We start from the raw sequence: 18,125 nt of genomic DNA on the forward strand, positions 1-18,125 counted from the left end.
TCGTTTTTGTTAGGGTTTAACTCAACGTCAAAAGTGGCAATGTTTTCTAATGTAATTGGTCATGCGTCTTACGCACCAAAATCTGCAAAATCTGCTTAAAGTGAGCATAATTTGGAGACCAAACCATTTTCTTTTTTTCATGTGCATAACTAAACGAGCGCCGAAAATTTCCCCTAGTGCAGACAGGTTTAGCAATAAAACGTATTGTAGTTTTTCAGATCCGGTTACAGTAGTGCAAATTTAAGGTTCGGTAAACAGGCTAGCCAACCAAATAGCCTCTTCCCAAATTTTGAAGTGTGCAGGTCAGTTGTGCAATCAAGTTTTAAACACGCCTAAGATGGAATCTAGCACAACTAACCCTTATCTGGAATTTAGGTGTGTAAATTACTAAATCTAGTGCTAGTAATTTTGAGGTGTGCAATTAAGCTTTCATGAACACAGGCAGCTTGAAAATCTTGCAAAGCTTAACCGGCGCTGGTCAAGAATCCTACCACAACACACATTATTTGGGTTAGGGTGGGTCAAGTATTATTATTACCCACACAAATGCTAACTCGCATCCTAACTCAAATACTGTGCATTGATTTAATAATTGTGGTAGGATTTTAGACCAGCGCCGCTTAACCTTTTTCTTGAATTTAGGCTAAGAAATTACTAATTGAAGTGTGCTCATAAATCTCCCTTGCATGTCTTCGCAAAGTTTTTAAAAATACAAGTATGAAAAGCGCTTATTTTTTACAAAATTTACTATTTGAATAGTAACATTAAAGACCATTAAACATTAAAGGGGATCCATCAATTTGGTACAGAGAAAGAAAAATAAATAAAATATCTACAAATACCGCAATGCACATTATTTCGGTTAAAATTAGGGTGTGGGTTAGCGTTTGAGTATGAGTGGGTCAAGCATTCTTATTATTAAATATAAATAATACTTGACCCACCCAAACTCAAACGGCGCTCGTCTAGAATCCTACCACAACGAACATTATTTGGGTTAGGGTGCCGGTTAGCGTTTGGGTTTGGGTGAGTCCAGTAATAGTGTTAAACAATATTACTTGACCTACCCACACCCAAACACTAACCGACACCCTAACCCACATATTATGCATTGCTTAATAATCATTTCAACGTTGTGGTAGGATTCTAGACCAGCGCCACTCAAACGCTATAACCCGCACCCTAACCCAAATATTGCGCGCAAAGCTTAATTTGTAGACGGTACCTTTTTATGTATATTTTTGGCTTATTTACGTAGCAAATCCCCATACCGGCACTTGTGGGGCAGAGGCAAACAACAGCCTCTTATATGGTCTACCGCGCCCGCGCACGCTCTGCAAAAAAATCATTCTTTCCAGACCATTGCGAAATTTTTAGTACTGTTTAGAACAAGGGTCTCAAACACGCGGCCCGCGGGCCGCATGCGGCCCGCGAGAACATTTTGTGCGGCCCGCGTTGAAATTTTGGATTTCCAAGTTCTTCACAATATTTAAGTGTCACATATCTTTTTTTTCAAATTTGAGAAGTTAGAATTCACTCTAAAATTGCTCTAAAAACCTGAAACAACTCATTAAACTTCACTATCACATCTCCTTTAAACGCTACCATTTATGCGGTAAAATATCTACTATTACGTCACATTGCCTATTCACATCTGAACAGTTGTCACAATACCATTGTAAATTGCACCAGTCAGGTGTTAGTGGAATTGGTCATCGTTCAATTTGATTGTCGAGGTGTAGGCTAGCCTTGTCAGAATAAATTGCTATAGTTTCAAAAGCCAAATTAGACATGTCTTCTGCTTCGAAAAAGAGAAAAATCACAGACGAAAGAAGAGTTTTTCAAGATAAGTGGGAGGAGTTATATTTTGTCACCGCGGTCAGAGATATTTGTCATTGCCTTATTTGCCAGCAAAAGATAGCTGTTATGAAGGAGTATAATATGCGCCGGCACTTCGATACAATGCACCGCGATAAATATGATGCTTACGAGGGAAAAGTAAGAGAAGAAAAAGTTAAACATCTGAAGTCAGCATTTTGCAAACAAAGAAGTTTCTTTGCAAATATTAATCAGTCCAAAGAAGATTCTGTAAAAGCGAGTTTTGTTATCAGTGAAATGATAGCAAAGTCATCACGGCCCTTTACGGAGGGTTTGTTCATAAAAGAATGCTTTGTGAAAGCAAGTGACATTTTATGTCCAGGTAAAAAAAAACTGTTTGAAGGTATAAGCTTATCCCCAAATACAGTTGCAAGTAGGGTCACAGATTTAGCTGCAAATGTGGAGAAACAATTAGTTGCGACCGCAAAGGACTTCGAAGCATTTTCGATTGCCGTTGATTAGAGCACAGATGTGTCAGACACCGCACAATGTGCTGTGTTTATCAGGGGTGTAGACTGCATTCTAAATCTGACGGAAGAGTTTCTGGAATTAATACCATTGAAGGGTACTACAACTGGACGAGATATATTTCAAGCCTTGGAAAAGTGCTTCGAGAAACATGGCTTGCCATGGGATAGGCTTGTATGTTTGGCCACAGACGGTGCACCGGCAATGCGTTCTAGCAATGTGGGTGTAGTTGGATTTGTGAAAAACAAACTAAACAGTCTTGAAACCGAAAGAATCAGCTTCGCTAGTGTACACTGCATTTTACACCAAGAAGCCCTTTGTAGTAAAAGCCTACAAATGAAGGAGGTCATGGATGTTGTTGTTAAAACAGTCAACTTTATACGATCTCGGGGGTTGAACCACAGGCAGTTTAAATCATTTCTTGCAGATATGGACTCTGAGTACGGTGAACTACTTTATTATACTGAGGTCAGGTGGCTGAGTCGTGGAAATGTTTTGAAGCGTTTCTTTGCACTCAGAAATGAAATCGCTTCATTTATGAAAATGAAAAACATGGCAGTTCCTATGTTGGCTGATGCTACTTTTCAATGCAATCTTGCTTTCCTAACAGATATTACACATCATTTGAATGAATTAAACTTGAAGCTTCAAGGTAAAAAACAAATTATTACACAGATGTATGACCATGTGAAATCGTTCAAAGTCAAACTACGTTTATGGTTGAAGCAGTTGGGTGAGGAGAATTTGGCTCATTTCTCAACTCTGAAGTCTTTAGGAAAAGTTGAGGCTGAATGCATGAGAGAATATACAGATTTTTTGTCTAATTTAATTCAGCAATTTGACGTGCGCTTTGCAGAATTTGAAGTATTAGAGCCGCAGTTTCGACTTTTTTCAACGCCATTTGCTATAGAAATTGACAATGTAGCCGAGGAGTTGCAAATGGAGTTGGTGGAACTTCAATGTGATACTATCCTGAAGCAAAAGTATGCAGAGGTAGAAATTTACGAATTTTATAGATTTCTTTCACGAGAAAGGTTTCCGAAGTTAGTGTCTGCTGCAGCAAGAATTATTGCAATGTTTGGAAGCACATACGTATGTGAGCAATTTTTTTCATCGATGAAGATCAACAAGACTGTGCTAAGGTCACGTATCACTGATGAGCAGCTGCAAGCAACTCTGCGATTGGTTTCTGCTGACAAGTTGAAGCCCAATATCGAGTTCCTTGTTCATGAAAAACGCTGCCAGTTAAGTAGCCAGAACAAAAAACAAGTAGCCTAATTCATCAACCTACTTGTGTTTATCTTTTATTGTGTTTATATTTGTGTTATCGTTTTATTGTGACATTTCATCGTGAATTGCGGCCCTTGGGTATTTTACAAGTGCCCATTTGGCCCTCAGAGCATTTTGAGTTTGAGACCCTTGGTTTAGAACATTTTTAACCTGTTTACCACAAAATACTTTTTCGCCAATCTAAGAACTAAAACAAATAAATTCAAGAAAATTTAATAGCGAGTTTTATAAATGCTTATCCGATAACCTATACACCAATATTTTATAAGTATTCGACTTAGGACGAATCGCTTATATTTTTTTGCAGTTTGTACTGCTAATAAACACAACAAACTAAAATAAAAAAGTACTGATAGCAGAGAACTGTATCTCACTTTCTGAACATTTATTGATACAACATAAATGTAACGTTTTGTGATTAAGTGTGGTTGCAGACAGTTTTACAGCAATTTTTAGGAAAATCGTGGGAAGGGAATAAAGTTATAGCCTGTCAAGCGTCGACTATCGCATGATAATTAAATTGTAAAATGTTCAATTTCACATAGTAAATTTTCAAGAAAATTCACCAGGCATTGTTTCAGTTTCTGTACAACATTTGTTTGAAAACCTTTTCTTTGTGTGAATGTACCTTCTTAAACCACTGCCTCGTTGTTCGTTTCCTTTATTCATTGTTGCTATTGTTACGTCTTTAAAAGCCCTAAGCTAATTCCCTATGTCAAACTTTCATGAAAAAATAAAATATAAGGCCACAGTACATTTAAGTTGTTTCAATAATTGTCCAGAAAGTGAGATACAGCTCTCTGCAGGCAGACTTGGACAACTAGATAATTCTAGTTTTCTAATTCATTGAATTAGAGCAAAATGCGACTAATTCTAATTCTAATCTAATTTGTGAATTGCTTGTTTGCTCTAATTGTAGTTCTAATCTAATTCGGATTTTCCCAAAACTGCTACTTTGTCCAACGGCATTTTTAGTTACCCAGTTGAAACTGAAGCAGGCGGGTTGATTACAAGTCTCATTAAACTAATTTGCCTCAACCAATCAACCTCGCTATTACTTCAAGGTATTGTTGTAGTCTGATTACAAATCCACACAGTTTTTGTTGGCTGGTGTTAAGCTGGCCAGCCAGAAGCCGGCAAACAACACAACCGCTTACTGTATTAACTAGACAAGACTGGGTTATATATTGATATAAGTTTCGCATATACAAATTGAAAGTTTGCATGAAAGAGAGAAGGCGACACGAGAAAGCGGAAATGATTCATAACCCGAAGCCTTTTTGGCAGTCGGGAACTGCAACAATAACGCGTTCACACAGGTGAAATAATTTTATCTATAACGGAAATATGTGTCACGATATAACATTATTCATGTGTGAAACAGCCGAATGCTCTGTCTCAGAATGACAGCGAGTGTTTGGCAAAAGGCGTGAAAAAGTGACAAATCATAAATCGTAACATATTTGATAAATATACAATACAATAAATTCCAAATTATCCTCTAATTATTACTTATGACGCTACAAAACACAGAATTTCAATTAAAACTCTTTGGTTGGAACAAAGAGATTATAACCATGAGGACAAACTCTCACTTTTGCCTTTTTTCTTTTGCCTTTAAGCAATGCATTCTACTTTCGACAGCCGTCACGGTCTGATTCACAATAAGAAAAACATCATCTTTTCCATTTAAGCCTGTTATAAAAATGAACGCTTTTGGCGTAATTTGTTGTTTAATGACCCCTAGTCCTAATTTAAACCGTTTTCTGTTTACAAAATTGACTTGGTAGGACAGGCAAGGTTGATTTCGGGGCTCTTTCCATTTGGTGCGTAGAAAGTAACGCAAAAAACGGTCTACAAATGCCGCATAACGCAACGCACATCAGTGACCGTTTTTTGCGTTACTTTCTACGTTAAGATTTATGTGAGGAGTTGGCGTTAATGTTTAATGTAAATGATATAGGTATTTTGCATTGTACACTGTACACTACAGAGCCTATTACAGAAAAAGAAACTTTTGGTAAACCAAACCCATAAATGAATTGGCTTTAGTGTATAAATTTTAGTAAAAATTGTAGAATTCCAAATTTGATAAGTGTGCCGCAAATCAAAATTCTTTTTTGAGGGCGTCGCAAAAAAAGTTTGCGAACCACTGCCTTACATTACTATTGGAATACAAATGTATCTATTTCTATACTACTGTTTAAGATCCCAAATTTAGCGGTGGGGCGCAGTAGTGCTATGCAGCTTGCGAACAATTTTTTGAAGTGCAAATTTTGTCTGCCCCTTGGTGGTAATTCCAGCTTTTCTTACATAAAGTAAGTTGGAGTAATATTTGGTTGTATACCAATTTAATTTAAATAAAAAAATTGCTCTGCTTGGTAAATAGTCTTCTATATACTACTTCCAGTGTTACAAATTAAGACCCATTGAAATTGATACCATAAACTGAAAATTAATACCAAATTCTTTGAAAACATCGTTCAAACAAAAAGTTTTTGCACCTCAGTTTGCTGTGTGTAATATTTAACTAGCAAATATTATTGGTGGTGTGCTGTTTGTGCGAGTGAAGCAAGCAATTAGCATTTGTAGTTACATTTAAAAAAGGTAGTTACATTCGAAATCAGTAGTTACCAAATGTCACTGAATTCAGTTAATAATTTTGCAAATTATATTATATTTGATTGCTCAGTATTGGAGTATGTTATATTAGTGTTAAACTTCTCCACTTGGTTCATTTTTATAGAACTAGCTCGTATTTACTAGTTAAACTATAATAAGAACACATATTCGTCTATAACTGTGATTCAGCCATTCTGGGATTATGTTGGACATTGCTTAAAGACATATCAACAGTACACTGGGAAAATAAAAAAATAGTCAGTCTATTCCTCAAAGATACAACAAATCTCTGGTAAGATTATTGTGACAATGAGATCATAGTGTAATGCAAACCATTATAGAGTATTTATTTTACTTATAAACAAAACTTTAAACTGCCATCTGTCCATGGGTAAAGTTTAGGCCTATCTAGTTTAGGGCTACCCAAACTTTTCAGTCTGTGACTGCTTTTATTGTATTAAACTTTTTGACCCACTAGGTTTAACATTTTAAAACATAACATTTCTCGATGTCTGCTTTGGCATGTATTTATTGAAGTAATGTGCATTACATAATTTGCCATTAACATACCAAACAAAAAAAATAACAATTTTATAAATTTAGCACTTTGTATAAAATTTAACTCCATGAGCAACCCCCAGTTTGGAAAGCCCTGGTCTAGTTATTCAAAACTTCCGAGTACTTTTACCAATGTTTTGTTTGTGACTTACTGGCATATTTTAGGTATTTATTTATTTAAAATCTTTTTTTATTTTAGTATATTACACTATTTTTCTATTATACAGGTTGGAAAACTGATCGGGAACCTCCACTTAAAAAGTTCTGGTCACAGAATGAGCAGATTAAAGAGTGAAACACAATAAATTCCTTCAAATTTTCCACCCTTTTACCATTTGTTGTGCTGCAAGAAGCCTATTAATTAATGTGAAACTTTATTCTCTTGTGGATAACATATGACACTGCTTTACACAAATTCCTACTGGCAATTGTTTAGGGCTTTTGATTTGGATTTCTTAAGTCAGGGTGGTCCAAGGTTGCACAATATTTCTTACATATTCTTTACGGGCCACAAAGCAGGCTACATGCAGGCCAGGAGCGGATAAACGATTTTCGTTAGGTCGGAGCATGAAGGGGTTTACAGATGACGGCACAAAGGATTGTCAAAAAGATATATAAACTGCACAAACTTTCTGCTATCACCAAATTGTGCACAAATAAAATCGAGCGATACTAATCAGACTGGCAGAATGGTGCGCTCCAAACACGCAAAATTGCATATTTGACAACACTTAATTTCGAAAAAGACTGCATTTATAAGTGAACACAAATATAACTTGCATTGCAAAACAGCCATTTTAGAAAGTTCCATATAGGACGCACTGCGACTTTCAAACCTGTCTGACACATACAAAAAATTAGGCTTTTTTTGCCCAGTTATAGTAAACTGGTTTATTTAATAGTGTAATCGCAAAAATGTAACCCTAACCAAACCATTGCAGTATGCTTACTGATTGTTGGTCACTTATATTTCTTTAAAATAAACCCTGTACGCATTACAATAATTCAACAGTGCTTCGCGGGCCACAAACAATGATGTCGGGCCTGGGTTTTGGACCACCCTGTCTTAAGTAATCAATTTTTGTTAAAAGTGTCATTATTTTCCTACTTCTTTGGTAATATGCAAACTCAGGCAAGCAAAACAAAATAATGTTTATTTAAAATTTATTTGGTTAAACATGGCAGGAATCAATCAATTTAAGGAATGAATAAAGTTCTAGATTGACACTAGAATCCAGAGGCCATTTCAGTATTGTACTCTTTTGTGTAGTACCTGGTCAACAGCGTCTGTAAGAACACAATTTATCGACCAATATATTACAAATGTTTTTTTTTTTTTAATTTTATTAAATTATCTCTCTTTGCACTGATTTATTATATTTATATTTCCAAGTGTGTATTACATAGTAAACGTTTTGTTTTATATGAATAAAATATTTATAAATTTTTACTTTGTCGTCAAAAGAGTTGTTGAGTTATTACTTATTCTAAATAAATTTCAGGAAATAAATTATAGACTGTAAAAGTATAGTGGCTTAATTTAGAGTAAATAAATAATTCCACACAGAACTAGGTAGCATATTGTACAGGTTTGAAATCAAGACTGTGGAGTCTGCCTCGAGGAGTCGGTTTGTTTTGCTGGAGTCAGATTGGATAACTGGTAGTAAAAGAATAAAGGTTATTATTACATTTAATTTCAACAGATTACAAAGCTGCATAATCTGGTGCTTTTCTTTTTCAATGAACAATATTACACACTAAGTTTGTGTTCACCGAACCCTATCGAGTACCAAAATGTGTAATGTTAATATTCCTTAACACCAAAAATAAAGAATAATTGAATATATTACAAGATCCCTACTCTAATTTTCTTTAAGTTTTTTACTGTAATGCTAAAATAAACGAAACTGGGGCAATAAAAATAACTTTAAGCAATATTGTAATATTTTGTTTATTGTACTATAAAAGCAAACACAAAAAGTTGTACCAAAAGGCTTACTAGTAATAATAAAAAATGTAAATTCCTCTCCGGCACCCCGGTTTGGAACTACTGGTCTACTCTACAGAAACGCGTTGTACGCTTCCGCAGTCATTAACTGGACGACGTTGGCGCGCCGACGAGTGTGTTAACCATATTATATAGTACTTATGGTTAACTGATATTGTATGCCCTACAGACATTTTTAAGTGTGTTTACACGAAACTCGGCAATGAAAGCTTGACACCTAATTCAAACATAACTTTTAACCTGTCAGAAATGTCGAACCTTAATATATATAAGCCGGTTGCTCCAAAATTTTAGCTCACCAACATACAAGTGAAGCCCAGTTGTTTACGTTTTACTATTATGCACTAGAGTGGAACGCTGTCGAAAGTAGAAGAATGGGCTACGTCACAGTTTGTCCTCATGGTTATAATCTCTTTGGTTGGAACGAGTTGTATATAATTTTTATAGTCTAAAAAGCATAAAAAGGCATCAAAATTAGCACACACATATTTACCATTTCACATTCATAAGAATACTTTGCGATTAAATTAAATACTTTGCGATTAAATTAAATTGGTTGTATGTGATTCTATTTCAAATCCTAGTTGAAATTTCTTTTTTTAGCAATTCGGTTATTCTAATTCTAATCTAATTTGAAAAAACTCAAAACAATCTAATTTTAATTCTAATCTAATTTAGAAAAACTAAAATGCTCTAATTTTAATTCTAATCTAATTTTAAAAAGCTAAAATAAATCTAGTTGTCCAAGTCTGTCTGCAGGTAACACTTTTTTGTTTTAGTTTTGTTTTGTTTATCAGCAATACAAACTACAATAAAATATAAGCGAATCGCCCTGTCGAATACTTATGTTATAAAATAGTGGTGTATAGTTTTTCTGATAAACGTTTATAAACTCGCTATCAATTTTGTTTTTAATTTTGTGGTAAACGGCTTGAAAATAGTTCTAAAATGTAACAAAAATTATTTCGCTTTTTTTAATTATCGATTTTATTAACGACACAACAAAGCAGGTGCGAAGGAAAAGAAAAGAGGCGAGATAAAACACATGTCAGAAAGCGACGAATTAGCAGGGAGGCATTAAGATGGGTAACACTAATTTACGGAATAATGAATGGTCGGAACGCTCACAGTATTATTAATAAATATAATAACACTTGACCCACCTTCACCCAAACGCTAACCACCACCCTATAGCGTTTTGAGTTATAACTCAAATATTGTGCGTTGGTTTAATAATTGTTTTAACGGGGTAACACTTAAATTAGTGAGCGTTCCGACCATTCATCATTCCGTAAATTAGTAATACCCATTAAAATACAGTTGGGATTCGGGATAACTTGTAGTGAGCTTTAAAATATCCCTTGCCACTTGCAGAGAAAGTCATTAATTTCACAATTCGGAATGGCGATAAGATGTTCCGATTTCTGAACCGATTTAACCATACTTAGGAACATATTGAAATTCGGCGTACTTACAGCGGTAAATTAGGGTTTCAGATTGATCTGCCACAATACCAAACAACATATAAACAGGGTTAGGGCGAGGCCAGCATCTTTAATATGTGAATAAATTTATTTGACTGTATCAAGTTTTAAGAGAAATTTGGTACAAGTCTGCAGGGAAAGCCGAAATTAGTTTTAGATGTTCTAAAATCTAAATAATCCTTATTGTTGGTGGAAAAACTGTAATATTAGGCGAGGTTATCGTAGGACATATAATGACCTGTATTGTTGATAAGATGCGCGTAATCCAAAATGCCAGCATTAATCATAGTCTTCAAAAGGTTTGTTTACGGTATCAAACCTGGTCGTTAATCCACAACGGTCTGCCGTTCCTTAGATTTGTAAACATTATGTTAATCAAATGTTTGCAGTCCGCAATTGTTTTTCTGATAGTTTGTAGAGGAATCAGTTTTCGGGCTTTTTGAGAGAGGGGAAACAGGCAAAGCCAACATTCTATTTCATTGTTGCTTATAGCCTACTGCTTATTTCCAGTTTTTTCCAAGGCGCCTTATAACTGTCATCGAATAGTTTTGCTACCCATTTCATGCCCAGCGCGAGGATGTAGGCATCCACATCGATCATGTTTGCGCCACCTTGACCAACGCTAGCGCATAATTTTGTTTGTTTTATCCTCTCCCATTTAGAGCCCCAAATAAATTGAAACAGTTTTGTTTTAAGTTGCTCAGGAAGTTTTCTAGAAGGTTGATGGGGATGACGCTGACCTAATAAATTAGTGATTGGATAACCAAGCTTTTAAGAATACAAATTCGTCCTAGAAGGGTGAGCCCTCGTGACGACCGTACATCGAGTATTGTACCTATACCTATAGCCTTTTCCTGGGTAGGAATCAAAATTGTAGTTTCTTCGTCGCAGCAGGCTTTTGATATGTTGAACTCGTGTTTGCACTTGTAGCAATAGAATTGGGTTGCTTCTGGTGCCAGGAAACTTTCGGTGTGGCATTCTGGGCATACGAGTGAGATCGGCGTTTCACACATGCTTTGTGATTTGCTGTTTGGTACCCATTCGGGACTTCCTCGCACTCTCTTTTTAGGATTCGAACTATATATGATTGGTTTATTCGTATTCTCAATGCTAGGAGGGCCCGGTGAAAACCATATGGACAGTGCATTTTCGTTGTCGGAGTTGTTTTCTGTAATTTCAATGTTGCTTGGTGTATCCTGCTTGTTTGTTTTATCTCTCCCCGTTTCTCTTTCATTGCTTGGCAACTGCTTGCTTGTGTCCAGCGTTACCACAATACTTGCATGTAAATTGTTGTCCATAATAAGTTACGTAAAATTCGAAGCTATTAACTCGTATGTAGCTTGGAATTTGGTTTTCCGACTAATCTGTCTTGTTCATAGTGGCTTTACACATTCCCGATAGCAATCCAACCTTGTCTTTTTTGTGTATCATTTTTTTAACTTCTCCATAACGTTGACTCAATGCTTTTGCTATTACGTCATTTTTAAACGGTATTGGAACCCAGCCAATTCCTACGTTGATAAGGTCACTCTCATAAAGTCGAACATTTTAATGTAGGATATTTCAGGCAGCTTACTATGTAATTCCAAGACGTTTTGTCGACTTGTGCAGGTCACATCCACCTGCATTCCTTTCATTTCTGCAATTCCAAGAACTTTATTGGTAGGAAAATCAGCCTCTTTCAATAACTGCCATAACTCGTCTCGTTCAAGCATTCTTTCAGATTTAAAACTTAGACAGTTTGGCCTTTTCAGCGCACTCCCTGCGCTTTTTACTGCCGCTTGCTCATAGCTCGTGCTCGCCTTTACCATTTAGATGTGCACTCCTCGAGTGTCTGTTGTGGAATCCCGCGTGTATGTAAATATATCGCCGAAAATTGGGCTGATAGCCTACTGGCGCCACCCATAGATGGGTTATTTTCAGTATTCTTTGTCTAGAATTACTGTTAAGCAGGGGCGTGCGACTTCTCCAGTTGGCGGGCCGTATTCTTAAATCGATACATTACTCGTGGATTTATCCAACAATACGAGTAATAAATCGTATTTTGTTGTACGGTACTCTTTAAACACGGCTACACTTTCATTGCACAGCAAACACACTGATTGTTTGCCTAATTGGTTGGAAAAGTATAAATTTGGACACTCCTTGTCAACTTTTTAAGGCAAAATATTTTTTGTAAGTTCTAAATCTAATTTTAACTTAAGACAAATAATCTAAAAACACAAAGAACTAAAGAATACCTAACAGTCACTATTATTTGACGTAGTAAGCAAGTAGTGCGGGGGGTTGGGGCAGACTGGGAACGCGGGCCACATTATCAGATCATGTAAGACCGGAAACTGTCTGCGGGCCGCTCAAAATCCCTTCGCAGGTCGTATGTTGCCCACCCCTGCTGCAAAGGAATGTAAGGAGGTTACCGTTGCATTAAGCAGTATTTTGCTTGGTTAAATTAAAACAAATCCTATTAAACATCGCATCTCGTCTTAAATCAGAAGAATTGAGTATTGGCTCGACCGCCGTGTGACCAAATAGCCGAGCTGATTTTATGTTTATTTTAAAAGTCAGAAAAAAAGTATTAAAACTTTACTTGAGAATACTATTGTAGATAGATCACGTACATCGAGTCAACTGCACCCTGAAACGAAAAATTATGAACGACAACGCACGTTTATTGCCAAAGAAATAACGTGAGCCCATGCAGTGATACATTTGCAACTTATCATTATATGGGCCGAAAATTTATTTTCGGGACATATCTTGTTTTTGCCGTTATTATATGGGCCGAAAATTTATTTTCGGGACATATCTTGTTTTTGCCGCTATTCTTTTTTAGTTTCCTATGGCATGTTTCAGACCGATTTTTGTCCGAAGCTTTATAGAAAAAGTATACATCGTAGAACCTTCAAATTTTCAGACATGGCGTAGAGTGGTATGTAGGTGCTTTGTGCTTGGGGGGCAAAAACCTCAAATATTGCGTTTTAGCTCTTTGTAGCTAACGACTGCCATCTAGCAGCAGAAAAACTTTCATACAGAATTCGTTCATATTCGCTTGCTTTGTCCAGCTTGTAAAGTGACGAAGCGACTCACCGCCTGCTGCGCTTTGTTATCCCGCGCGTGAGACTTTCATTGTGCGAATTGGCACGTCCAAAACTGGGCTCCTGCGACTTGCATTTTGAAAAGAGGCTTCTCTTTAGTAAAATTACTAAATGGTCTTAAGAAACAACATATTTTAGCGCCGCAAATTTAAATGCGAAATCTGGTGGCAACTCCAATCCAACATATCAACACCAGGCCTACACAACTTAAAATAGTGCGTCGATATGCTGGATTGGAGTAATTACTTCGCGGTAAGCTTCGCCTAATAATGAAGTGTCAATAGGGTGTATTTACCACCGCAAATTTAAATGCGAAATCTTAAGGCAGTGTACGCCTCTCTGTTAGCACCTGTTGTGAAAGTTGCTTCAACCAACATACCAACATCAGACCTAAACAACTAGCAGAACTTTCGATTTAATAGTTTGCGTATTAGGCACATAATCGTGATTTTCATATTGTTTGAAACTACAGATTTAAAGCCTGTTTTAACAGTGATTGCTCGGACCAAGTCATGGTAAAAATTTACCGAGTAAAAGTTTACAAAAGTATAGCAAACCATAGACGTTAAACCATTTTTAGTCTTTAAGAGAATGATAATATTTGATTTTCAAACACGTAAGCTGGCCAAAATGTAATAAAATGGCCATACGCATTATCTACGTAAATTCTATTTCAAATATATGTTTCGATCATTCCCCAAATTCTACGCCATATTTGAACCCCTTTCGCATCAAAGGCATATTTTAAGTGGGGATGTTTTCGGCCCATATCTGTTTTTGCTTGCAGAAACAAGTTAAGGAAAATAAAAACAAAATATATAATATAAAGTACACAATACAAAATATTAAAAAAAAAATAATAAAAAAAATAAAGTAAAAATTGAAAATAGACACTAAGCCCTGAAAATATACCCCCTGACAAAATATACAACAACCGCACCCCCGTCTAGTTCTTTTTTGGTTTCCTATGGCATGTTTCAGACCGATTTTTGTCCGAAGCTTTATAGAAAAAGTATACCTCGTAGAACCTTCAAATTTTCAGACATGGCATAGAGTGGTATGTAGGTGCTTTGTAGAAGTTTATGAGGCTGCACCCTCAGGAGCCTTTGCTTGGGGGGCAAAAACCTGAAATATTGCGTTTTAGCTCTTTGTAGCTAACGACTGCCATCTAGCAGCAGAAAAACTTTCATACAGAATTCGTTCATATTCGCTTGCTTTGTCCAGCTTGTGAAGTGACGAAGCGACTCACCGCCTGCTGTGCTTTATTGTCCCGCGCGTGCGACTTTCATTGTGCGAAGTGGCACGTCCAAAACTGGGCTCGTGCGACTTGCATTTTAAAAAGAGGCTTCTCTTTAGTAAAATTACTTAATGGTCTTAAGAAACAACTTATTTTACCGCCGCAAATTTAAATGCGAAATCTGGTGGCAACTCCAATCCAACATATCAACACCAGCAGGCCTACACAACTTAAAATTGTGTGTTGATATGTTGGATTGGAGTAACATACTATACAGGTGCAAATAGCAAATATTCTCCAAATACGATTTTTTCAAATATTCTTCAAATCGTATTTCATCGTATTGTCGCGGTAATACACAAAGAGGTAAGGCCGTGAATAAAGCTTCACCCACAGTACAATTAACGCAGGGGAGCATTTCGAGTAGGGATGTTCAAGGCAGAATATCGGCGACACATTTATAATGCTTGCTTTAAATGCGGCGTCAGCATTTTTTGGGGCGACCAATTATTTTGCGATAAGCTTCGCCTAATAATGAAGTGTCAATAGGGTGTATTTACCACCGCAAATTTAAATGCGAAATCTTAAGGCAGTGTACGCCTCTCTGTTAGCACCTGTCGTGCATGTTGCTCCAACCAACATACCAATATCAGGCCTGAACAACTAGCAAAACTTTCGATTTAATAGTTTGCGTATTAGGCACATAATAGTGTGTTTCATATTGTTTGAAACTACAGATTTAAAGTCTGTTTTAACAGTGATTGCTCGGACTAAGCCATGGTAAAAATTTACCGAGTAAAAGTTTGCAACAGTATTGCAAACCATAGGCGTTAAACCATTTTAAGTCTTTAGGAGAATGATGATATTTGCTTTTCAAACACGTAAGCTGGCCAAAATGTAATAAAATGGCCATCCACATTATCTACATAAATTCTATTTATCAAATATATGTTTCGATCATTCCCCAAATACTACGCCATATTTGAACCCCTTTCGCATCAAAGTGGGGAAGTTTTCGGCCCATATCTGTTTTTGCTTGCAGAAACAAGTTAAGGAAAATGAAAAACAAAATATTAAATATATAATATAAAATACACAATACAAAATACAAAATATTAAACATTAAAAAGTATAAAATAAAAAGTAAAAAATGAATATGAAAAAAAAATAAAATCAATTTAAAACAAAATAAAAAGAAACACTAAGCCCTGAAAATATACCCCCTGACAAAATATACAACAACCGCACCCCCGTCTAGTTCTTTTTTGGTTTCCTATGGCATGTTTCAGACCGATTTTTGTCAGAAGCTTTATAGAAAAAGTATACATCGTAGAACCTTCAAACTTTCAGACATGGCGTAGAGTGGTATGTAGGTGCTTTGTAGAAGTTTATGAGGCTGCACCCGCAGGGGCCTTTGCTTGGGGGGCAAAAACCTGAAATATTGCGTTTTAGCTCTTTGTAGCTAACGACTGCCATCTAGCAGCAGAAAAACTTTCATACAGAATTCGTTCATATTCGCTTGCTTTGTCCATCTTGTGAAGTGACGAAGCGACTCACCGCCTGCTGCGCTTTATTGTCCCGCGCGTGAGACTTTCATTGTACGAAGTGGCACGTCCAAAACTGGGCTCGTGCGACTTGCATTTTAAAAAGAGGCTTCTCTTTAGTAAAATTACTCAATGGTCTTAAGAAACAACTTATTTTACCGCCGCAAATTTAAATGCGAAATCTGGTGACAACTCCAATCCAACATATCAACACCAGGCCTACACAACTTAAAATTGTGTGTTGATATGTTGGATTGGAGTAACATACTATACAGGTGCAAATAGCAAATATTCTCCAAATACGATTTTTTCAAATATTCTTCAAAACGTATTTCATCGTATTGTCGCGGTAATACAAAAAGAGGTAAGGCCGTGAATAAAGTTTCACCCACAGTACAATTAACGCAGGGAAGCATTTCGAGTAGGGATGTTCAAGGCAGAATATCGGCGACACATTTATAATGCTTGCTTTAAATGCGGCGTCAGCATTTTTGGGGGCGACCAATTACTTCGCGATAAGCTTCGCCTAATAATGAAGTGTCAATAGGGTGTATTTACCGCCGCAAATTTAAATGCGAAATCTTAAGGCAGTGTACGCCTCTCTGTAAGCACCTGTTGCTGCAACCAACATACCAATATCAGGCCTGAACAACTAGCAAAACTTTCGATTTAATAGTTTGCGTATTAGGCACATAATAGTGTGTTTCATATTGTTTGAAACTACAGATTTAAAGTCTGTTTTAACAGTGATTGCTCGGACCAAGCCATGGTAAAAATTTACCGAGTAAAAGTTTGCAAAAGTATTGCAAACCATAGGTGTTAAACCATTTTAAGTCTTTAGGAGAATGATAATATTTGCTTTTCAAACACGTAAGCTGGCCAAAATGTAATAAAAGGGCCATACACATTATCTACGTAAATTATATTTATCACATATATGTTTCGATCATTCCCCAAATACTACGCCATATTTGAACCCCTTTCGCATCAAAAGTGGGGAAGTTTTCGTCCCATATCTGTTTTTGCTTGCAGAAACAAGTTAAGTAAAATAAAAAATAAAAAATGAATATGAAAAAAAAAATAGAAAAAAATAAAATAAATAAATAAAATCAATTTAAAAAAAAAATTAAAACAAAATAAAAATAAACACTAAGCCCTGAAAAAATACCCCCTGGCAAAATATACAACAACCGCACCCCCGTCTAGTTAATATTACCATTGCTTATACAAAAAGTTTAACTAGATTAAAGCGAAAATCATTCACGAAATATTTACTCTATATGAGACGACAACATAGAACAAGTCGAAAAAATATACAACTTTTTAAACACGTATTAGTATTAAACACCTTCCATAGTGTCAAATTGATGTATACCGCGACACTCTTTTGATATTTGGTAGGCTATTTATTTACAGTCACACAAACGTATCTCTTATTTTCGCTGGAAAGCTGATTTGCTCAGGGTTTATTTCGATTGTGTTTGTTTACATTTATAATTTAACCCACGTGACATGTTAGAAAGCAAATTTCTTTGACCTTTTTTACAAATCATTTGAATTGTTCTAATTTTAGGTTTTGCAATTGTTTTGATTCCAAATATGCAAGGTTTTTTGTCCGCAATTTGTGAAAAAAATGATTCTCTTTTAGTTTTGTTTCATATAAATGGACATTTTCTAGGGGAGCCATGTAGTTTTGAAATAGTTCAGGTAGCAAATCCAGCTTCAGCAATCCAGCAAAACACACTTTTAGCAAAAAATTACGGTATAAACTACAAGCATACTCATGAAGAGCTATCGCCTGTAGTCAATATTAATCGGGCTATGCTTTTGTTATTCGATTAAAAAATTATACCCGAAGTTCGACATTTCGATTTCCAAGTCTTCAAAGGGCATCTAATATTCACGTTGGAGATCTTTGCAATATTATTTTCGAGTTATATT

The 18,125-nt window shown here is 36.0% G+C and overlaps 1 pseudogene; it reads right to left on the reverse strand.

The window, feature by feature from the left end:
- Positions 1–10,587: 10,587 nt before the first annotated feature.
- On the reverse strand, positions 10,588–12,119 carry LOC146164269 (uncharacterized; annotated as a pseudogene).
- Positions 12,120–18,125: the final 6,006 nt, after the last annotated feature.

Source organism: Ascidiella aspersa, chromosome 2 (genome assembly GCF_963924565.1).
Source record: "Ascidiella aspersa chromosome 2, kaAscAspe10.2, whole genome shotgun sequence".
NCBI classification, from domain to species: Eukaryota; Metazoa; Chordata; class Ascidiacea; order Phlebobranchia; family Ascidiidae; genus Ascidiella; species Ascidiella aspersa.